This window comes from Nicotiana tomentosiformis, chromosome 11 (assembly GCF_000390325.3).
Source record: "Nicotiana tomentosiformis chromosome 11, ASM39032v3, whole genome shotgun sequence".
Lineage (NCBI taxonomy): Eukaryota > Viridiplantae > Streptophyta > Magnoliopsida > Solanales > Solanaceae > Nicotiana > Nicotiana tomentosiformis.
Window position 1 is genome coordinate 97,763,806 of NC_090822.1, and position 8,763 is coordinate 97,772,568.

Genomic DNA, 8,763 nt, shown 5'->3' on the forward strand with positions numbered 1-8,763 from the left:
CCGGAACACCCTCGCTACAGGCCTTGCGACGCACGGCAAAATACGAGCTTCACCTCGCTATACATTGTGCGATGCCAGCTCTGTCGCGAGCTAAGTACCTCGCCTCGCAAGCTCAAACAATAGGATGCAAATGTCGCGTCGCCTGACATATGGCGGCTGAAATCTGACGCCTCACTTTGTTTCCAATGATGTTCACGTCACTTGTATATTCTTTGCCTTGTTCTTTTATTTAATAAATATTCATTCTTGATAGTGCCAATTGCCTAACTCTTTATTTCCAAGCATTTCATGCTACTTTGTAATCTTTCATCCTTACATTAGTAATAATCTTATTGCTTTCTCATAACTTGGAAGATTTCATCTTCATAAATTGCATTCTTCCTTTATTTTTCTTTACAGGTATTTGTCTTCTTGCCTTCTGTACTGCAATGTTTAACATATTTGCTTCAACTTTTATCTCCAAAGCACCTACACATAAAATAAATTCAATTAACCACAAATATAATATAATTTAGTATTAAATCACTAAAATGTAAGATAAGTAAAGCACTAAAAATATGAAATTATAGCCAAATATCACTACCCCACACTTAAATGTTGCTTGTCCTCGAGCAATCAAATTACACTTTATATAGACATGATCTTTTTAAACAATTCTCCTAACTCATCGCATCAAGAATCTTTAAAATAGACTAAGCACAAGGGTGTAACATCTTCACCTCAAGATTTGACTCACCGGTACCATACATTATTCACAACTCACTCACTTAATCTAACATAGAGGTCAATGACATTACCTTACATTCATGAATCAAGTTCCCTCACACAACAAAAGAGAGTAGTTCCCCACACAATAAAATTTAAGAACAATTAGGAACTCAAGATAGAAAAAATTCACCCATTCTCAGAAATAACATTCATATGCCACAAAAGATGCGCCATAGGCTTGCCCGTAGTGTACTACTCTACTAATCGAAATCATTCAGTCTAGGATCAAGTAGGACTTTAATTGGTTGTAACGTAAGCTGCGGGTTGGGTATGATAAATTTTGATATAAGAGTGACTACACCTCCCTAAGCACTTTAATACATACATTTTAACATTTAAACCCCACACTTATGTCAAACCATAACTCCACATTTACATCAATGCATATTAACTCCATACTTCTTTAAGCACAATTATATAAAGAGTCATCACTATCAAGGAATAGTTTTCACAGCAATTCAACTATTTTTTTCCTCTCTTTCTTTTTCAATTCAAGTGGCTTTTAATTTTTTCTTCAAAGCAGTGCACCTTTCTCCTTATTTCATTACTTCCACTCAAAAGTCAAACGAACCACCCCAAACTTTAACTTTTACAAAGTTTATAACAATTCAAGTGCTCATGAGAGGTGAAAAGGTTCAACTAGACGGCTAATTCAAATAAATGGGTAAAACTTGTAATGTGGTTGCCAAAGAAACAGGATTACAGGCTCAATGGGGTTAACTACGATACATAACAATTAGGCGGGTAAAATATATATATATATATATATCTGGCTCACCAAATAAATGCCTATATCACTTTCAAGACTGAACAAAAGTACTATTTCGCTTTGCAAACACACGGGGCAAGTTCTAGACATCAAATGCAATGCACCGAATACATACAAACCTCACACACACATGGCGCATAACTCACTCAGGATTGGACTCATCAAGACACTCTAGTCAAAGCAGTGAAGCAAATTTAAGATCATACGATTTAAGGTACTTATACAAGAGTCAAAAACTAAGCCTAAGCGTCACAACCAAAGTACTCACTATTCTCAAGGCATAACAAAGTTAAGAGATATTGGTTCAATTCAATTCACCTCACAGTGGCTCATACTCCTAAAAAATAAAAATAAAAACTACCTACACTCAGTTCAAATAAAACCCTTGAAAAAGAACCGCGTCACAAAGAAAAACCAAGGGGGAATTGCTACACTACCTACAAAGAAAATCTTTTTGTCCTTTTTCTTCAGACTTAAATCCCTTAAGAAAACTGTCTAGGAGATCCATCGTCGGGAAAAGTCCAATTTTTCTACTTTTGTTTTTCAATTTTCACAACTACTAAAATACTACACAACTACGAAATCAAAAATAAGAAGTTAACATATTTCTACATCCTACTACTAATTCTTTTTTAGAGAATTCTCCCACCCCACACTTAAAAGAGTGCAGTGTCCCCAATGCACAAATAAAGCAAAACAATAACAAGGGTGGACAAGAAACTCCCTGTAAGGCCAAAGGCCGAAGCAATAGCGGCTCACGGAGTACTCAGACTTCCCCCAGGCATGGTCCTTGGTGTGGGCACCCCACACTTAGTTCTCACCATCTAACTCGCTTTTGCACTCTTTCAATGGCTTTGCTTGCAATTATTATAATCCTACAAAACAAAAACAAAAACTACAACAATAATAAGATAAAAATAAAAATAAAAAAAGTAGTAAAGATGGGTTGCCTCCCAACAAGCGCCTTATTTAATGTTGCAGCACGACACTGCTACTCTGTTCAGGCTGGGCGCTTTCTCTTCTTCTTTCTCCCATTAAGTCTAGCCTTTTTACACGCTCTCAGAAGATCTCCTCTTTCATCTATGGCTCTTTTCTCAATCATCCTTACACACTCAGCTTGCAACACCACCTCCTCCAACTCAGTTGTCCCATCCGAATCACTATAATTCACATAAGGACTTTGCTCTATCCCCTTTAGTTTTTCCGCAGTAATCATGCACAAGTCCTCATAATGCTTAGGGCGCTTAAGTGCCTTGTACACATTAAAAGTAATTTCCTCATCGCCAACTCTCATCTTCAACTTTCCTTCCCTAACATCAATAAGCGCTCCACCAGTAGCTAAGAATGGTCATCCCAAAATAATGGGTACTTCCCCATCTGCCTCGTAATCAAGAACAAAATAATCAGCACGAAGAATAAACTTTCCCACTCAAACTAATACATCCTCAATAATTCCTTCTAGCATAACCAGTGACCTATCTGCCAACTGTAAAGTGATGGTAGTAGGTCTAAGCACACCCAATCCGAGTTGCTTGAACAAAGAGGATGACATCAAATTTATACTAGCCCCTAAATCACACAGGGCTCTACCAACTTCTTGTTTTCCAAGAGACAGAGGAATTGTGAAACACCCAGGATCCTTCAACTTAGGAGGAAGTTTACTCTGAACTCTAGCACTGCACTCTTCAGTAAGTGCAACTATTTCAAACTATGTATGTCTTCGCTTGTTTGCCACAATATCTCTGAGATACCTTGCATACTTAGGCACTTCCTGCAAAATTTTCACCAAAGGCAAATTCACACGCACTTGGCTCAAAATATCTAAGAATTTCTTGTACATAACATCATCTTTTTGCTTTTGCAGTCTTTGTGGAAACAGAGGTGGTGGCCTTGTCATAATTTTTGGATCTGATCCTTTGTTTTCTTTTTTATTCTCCTCAACCGGCTTAGAAACTAATTCTTCTTAAGGACTAGTTGTATACTTCTTTTTCTGTGGAACTTCTTCTAATTCTCTTCCATTTCTCAAGGTAACTGCATTGACTTGAGCCTTAGGATTAGGCTTAGTATCACTCGGGAGAGCTCCTACAAGTCTAGTATTCTCATTGTTAGCCATTTTTCCAAACTGCCTCTCTAGATTTATGAACTCTGTGCGTAATTGTTGATTCTCAGCCCTGACTTGTTGATTCTAAGCCCTGACTTGTTGATTCTCAACCATAACTTTCTGATTGTCTATCAAGAGTTTTTTCATCATGTCAGTCAAACTCTCCTCTACTTGTTGTGGAGGTTTAGGTGGATGATTGTAATTCTCTTGAGGCCTGATATTCTGATTTTCACCCCAATAGAAGTTAGGATGATTCCTCCAGTTCGGATTGTATGTGTTACCATATTGAGCATTTTGATTCATCGGCCCTCTAGCTTGTTGCTCCACGTAGTAGCTGGATTCGGGATTCACGGGGCATATATAACTTGTGTGCCCTTTACCACATAACTCGCAGCAAGTAGACATTTGTTGCACATGTTGCATTTGTTGTGCATGGTGCATTGTCATTTTATTCATCTGATTCGCTAAACTCGCTATATCTGCCCTCATTGGTGAGAAATCATCAAGCTCGATCACACCTGCTGCCTTTTGTTTAATTGCTCTTCGTGGTTCCCTATCTCTTTGCCAATTATTATCATTAGTAGTGAAATTGTTTAGTAGGATCTGGATCTCACTATACGGTCTTGCCATGTAACTTACCCCACATGCTGAGTCAAGATTCATCTTTGATGCCTCGTCTAACCCATCAACGAAAGTGTGATCCAACACCTCATCAGTCTGACAATGGTGTGGGCAATCTCTGAGTAGCCTCTTGTATCATTCCCAAGCTTGTCGAAGAGTCTCACCATCTCGTTATTAAAACCCAAGAATCTGGCTCCTCGGTGACTTTGTCTTCTTTGTGGGAAAAACATGATTAAGAATTTCCTTGCTAGATCATTCCAATTGTGGATTGAGTTCGCGAGCTCTTTTTGTAACCATTCCTTAGCTTCCCCTATCAGCGAAAAGGGAAACAGTTCCAGCCTAACATAGTCCTTGGAAACGTTCGGATAATTGTAAGTGTCTATAATTTTCAGAAAGTTCTAAATATGCCTCTGCGGGTCTTCATGAGATAAGACAACATATTGCTATGTGGATGGAATCAGTTGTACTATGTACTGTTTAAGTTCAAAGTGACCCGTGATATCAGGCTTCACAATCGCCTGAGTCATAAGAGCCAGATTGGGCCTTGCAGCTTCTATCACCGGATGCTCTTCATTACCTGCCATCTCTATTGGTTGTGGTTGAACTACGATGTCCAACTCTCTTTCAATTCTAGTTCTAGCTTCGACTTCCCTCCTCACTCTGTGAAGTGTCTGTTCGATTTCAAGATCAAGAGTAAGGAGATTGTTTGCGCTTCTACTCCTCCGCATTTAAGAGAAGAGCCTACGTTATCACAAATAAAATAAACTAAAAATTAAAACTTGAACAAATAACGAATAAAAACTTAACTTAACTAAACAATCAATAATTAAGTCACTGGCAACGGCGGTAAAAACTTATTGGTTCCCCAAGTACACGCAAGTATACATGGCCGACAAGTAATAAAGTGATCGAAATTCAGATGTCGAACCCACATAGACTTAGATTGATCGTTAACTAAGCAAACTAAAATCAATTAATTTTCCAAGCTATTTAAGAGTGACATTTTTCTAATAATATACTATTGCGGAAATTAAACAAGTAACAACTAATTTATCAAGAATGCAAATGCGTATGATGAGATTTTACTTCATAGGAGATGAAAATTCCAGGGTTGTGGTTGGTTTATAAATCCTATTAAAGTTCAATAATTACACTCGTTAATCCAGATTATCCATGGTTGCTAATTAACCGGATCGTTTATATGAATAGCATATTTTCACAATACTACTCGCCTGCCCACAATATATCAATCCTATATTTCTAATGTATTGAGTCTATTATGAACGAATATAATACAGTATTTAATTAAGCAAAACTGTTAGGCATATTCCTATCCTAACCGCGAAATCGTTCCCCGAGCCACGGGTTCAGAAACAAGTTTTCTCTAATTCTACTCTAATCTAAACACGGCTTTCCCAAGCATATCATAGATAGTAGGGTGAATTGGTAGATATAACAATTCACAAGTGAAAACTAGAATTAAAGAAACAACCACAAGATGATAATCCGAATTAACAAAGATGTAAATAATAAACGTTAATAATCACGTCAACCACAATCCTAGAACTTAGGGTGCTTAGTCTCTCATGTTCGTAGTAATAATTTTCCAAGTATTTTGGAAAAACAAATTATAAAGAAAAGATAAAGGGATGAAGAACTTTATGATTTTTTCCTCTAAACGTTGTTCCACGTGATGTTCTTGCCTCCGGTCGCAAAACTCCCCTCAAAATGGTGTTTAATGACTATTTATATGTGTAGGAAAAAGACTCAAACAAAATAACCATGTCCAAAACCAAGTAAGAGATAAAATAGACTTTAAAAACTCGGAACACCCTCGCTACAGGTCTTGCGGCGCGAGACAAAACGCGAGCTTCACCTTGCTATACACCGTGCGATGCCAGCTCTGTCGCGAGCTAAGTACCTCGCCTCGCAAGCTCAAACAATAGGATGCAAATGTCGCGTCGCCTGACATATGGAGGCTGAAATCTGATGCCTCACTTCGTTTCGAATGATGTTCACGTCACTTGTATATTCCTTGCCTTGTTCTTTCATTTAATCAATCTTCATTTTTGATAGTGCCAATTGCCTAACTCTTTCTTTCCAGTCATTTCATGCTACTTTTTCTTCTTTCATCCTTACATTAGTAATAATCTTATTGCTTTCTCATAACTTGGAAGATTTCATCTTCATAAATTGCATTCTTCCTTTATTTTTCTTTACAGGTATTTGTCTTCTTGCCTTCTGTACTGCAATGTTTAGCATATTGGCTTCAACTTTTATCTCCAAAGTACCTACACATAAAATAAACTCAATTAAGCATAAATATAGTATAATTTAGCATTAAAGCACCTAAATGTAAGGTAAGTAATGCACTAAAAATATGGAATTATAGACAAACATCAATCAACATATTACACCTCTTCTTCTCTTTCATTGTTTCTCCTTCTTCCTTCTGCTTCTTCTATTTCTTCTACCACTGGAAACTCAAAATGTTACACAACTATTTATAGCATTCTTAACTTGTCCATGATGGTCTTGTTATTATAGTGTTGTTTGGTTTTGCCTCCATATCTTTTGTCGTTGTGTAATTATGTTGCTGTCTTACCAACTTCATTACTATGAAGCATATATTTTTCCATTTTCTAGGTTGTTTTTCATATAGCAAGTTCTGCAAATTGATGCCCTTTTTTGTTACTTCGCATATATATGTTTACTATTTTTTATCTTCTAAAATTACTGTCAAAGTTGATGTGCTTGCTTCTTTTCTGTTCTTTCTGGTTTTTGGACTTCTAGGTTTAAGTTAACAAAATTTAGTTGTTGTTGTTGTGGTAATAAGAGGATATTTTCGCAAAGTTTAGCTCTATTTTCTCTGAACGTAAGGGAAGCTTCATCCTAATTAAGAACCGAGCTCTTCATGTTGTTGAAATCCTTATATTATTGTCACGACTCCAATTTCCCTCTATAGAATGTCGTAATAGCACCTAATCTCTACGACTAGGTAAGCCTAACAGTTAATAATAACTTGACGAAATAATTAACAGATTACTAAAATAAGGCTGAATAACTGAAATAAACTCCCGAAAACAAAGTCAACAACAATATACTCCCCAAAATCGGTGGGGCTGAGCCATAAGCTCTGCAGAGTAAAACTAAAGTAACTACTACATCACTATCTGAAAGAAAATACAACAGTAAATAAGAATAAGAGAAGGTGACTCTGAGGTCTGGGGACGCCGAGCATGTATACCTTGAAATCTCTGTAAAGTAGCTAATAGGTGATCTCTAATGACCGGCATGAGCAGACGTACCAGGATCTGCACAAAAATGTACAGAAGCGTAGTATGAGTACACCACAATGGTACTGTCACGATCCTAATTTTCCTCTAAAGGATGTCGTGATGGCACCTAATCTCTACGAATAGGTAAGCCTAACAATTAACAACAACTGAACAGATATATAATAACAAGTTACTGAAAATGATTGAATAATAGATAAAACCTTCTAAAAACAAAATCTCACAAATACACACCCCAAAACCAGGGGGACTGAGTCATAAACTCTATAGAATGCAACTAGAGTACTACTACATTACTGTCCGAAAGGAAATACATCAATAATAAAAATAAGGGAAGGTGACTCTGAAGCCTGCGGACGCCGAGCAGATATACCTTGAAGTCTCCGGTAAAAGCAGCTAGCAGGAAATCTCTATCGACCGGCACGAGCGGACGTACCTGGATCTGCATAAGAAGATGTGCAGAAGCATAGTATGAGTACACCATAATTGTACCCACTAAGTATCAAGCCTAACCTCAGCAGAGTAGTGACGAGGCCAGGTCAAGTCACCTACTAGGATATGATATAGACAGTATAAAAACGTAATACGGATAAGTAATGGAAAGTGAAGAATAACTGATATGGAACAAGATAATAGCAAGAACTAGTACCGGAAGTTAACAATAAAAATAGCATAAAAGAAGTAACTAAAGTGCTACAATGATCATGTACGGACTACAACTGCTAGAATAATAAAAAATAAAGCAACTAGAAACATTCCTTCCACGACACTTTGCAACATGAAAGAAACACAACGAGGTGTCGTCTCGTATATAATGAAATTAAACTGAGGCACTGCCTCGTATAATCAAGGATCACAACCGAGTTACCGCCTCGTATTCACATTTCTCAATTTAGCGTGAACGCACTTTAGCCCACCTTATGATGTCACATGGCTTCATGTAGTTCCCCTACAAGCAATCACGCACATAAGTCCAACCTTATACCACCGCATACACATCAACCCAAGCCTTAAACCACCACATGCGCATGAATATGATATCACAATAATAACTCGGACCACAGGGCTATTGCAAATGGTGTAATTAGCTCTTTGCATTGTCAGCTTGTCAGCTTGTTTTTTATCTTAGAAATCAAGTTCACATTTAATTTGTTTTAATCTTCAAAAAGCGGAGGGGGGAAAAGGAAAAAAATACATACACATAAACA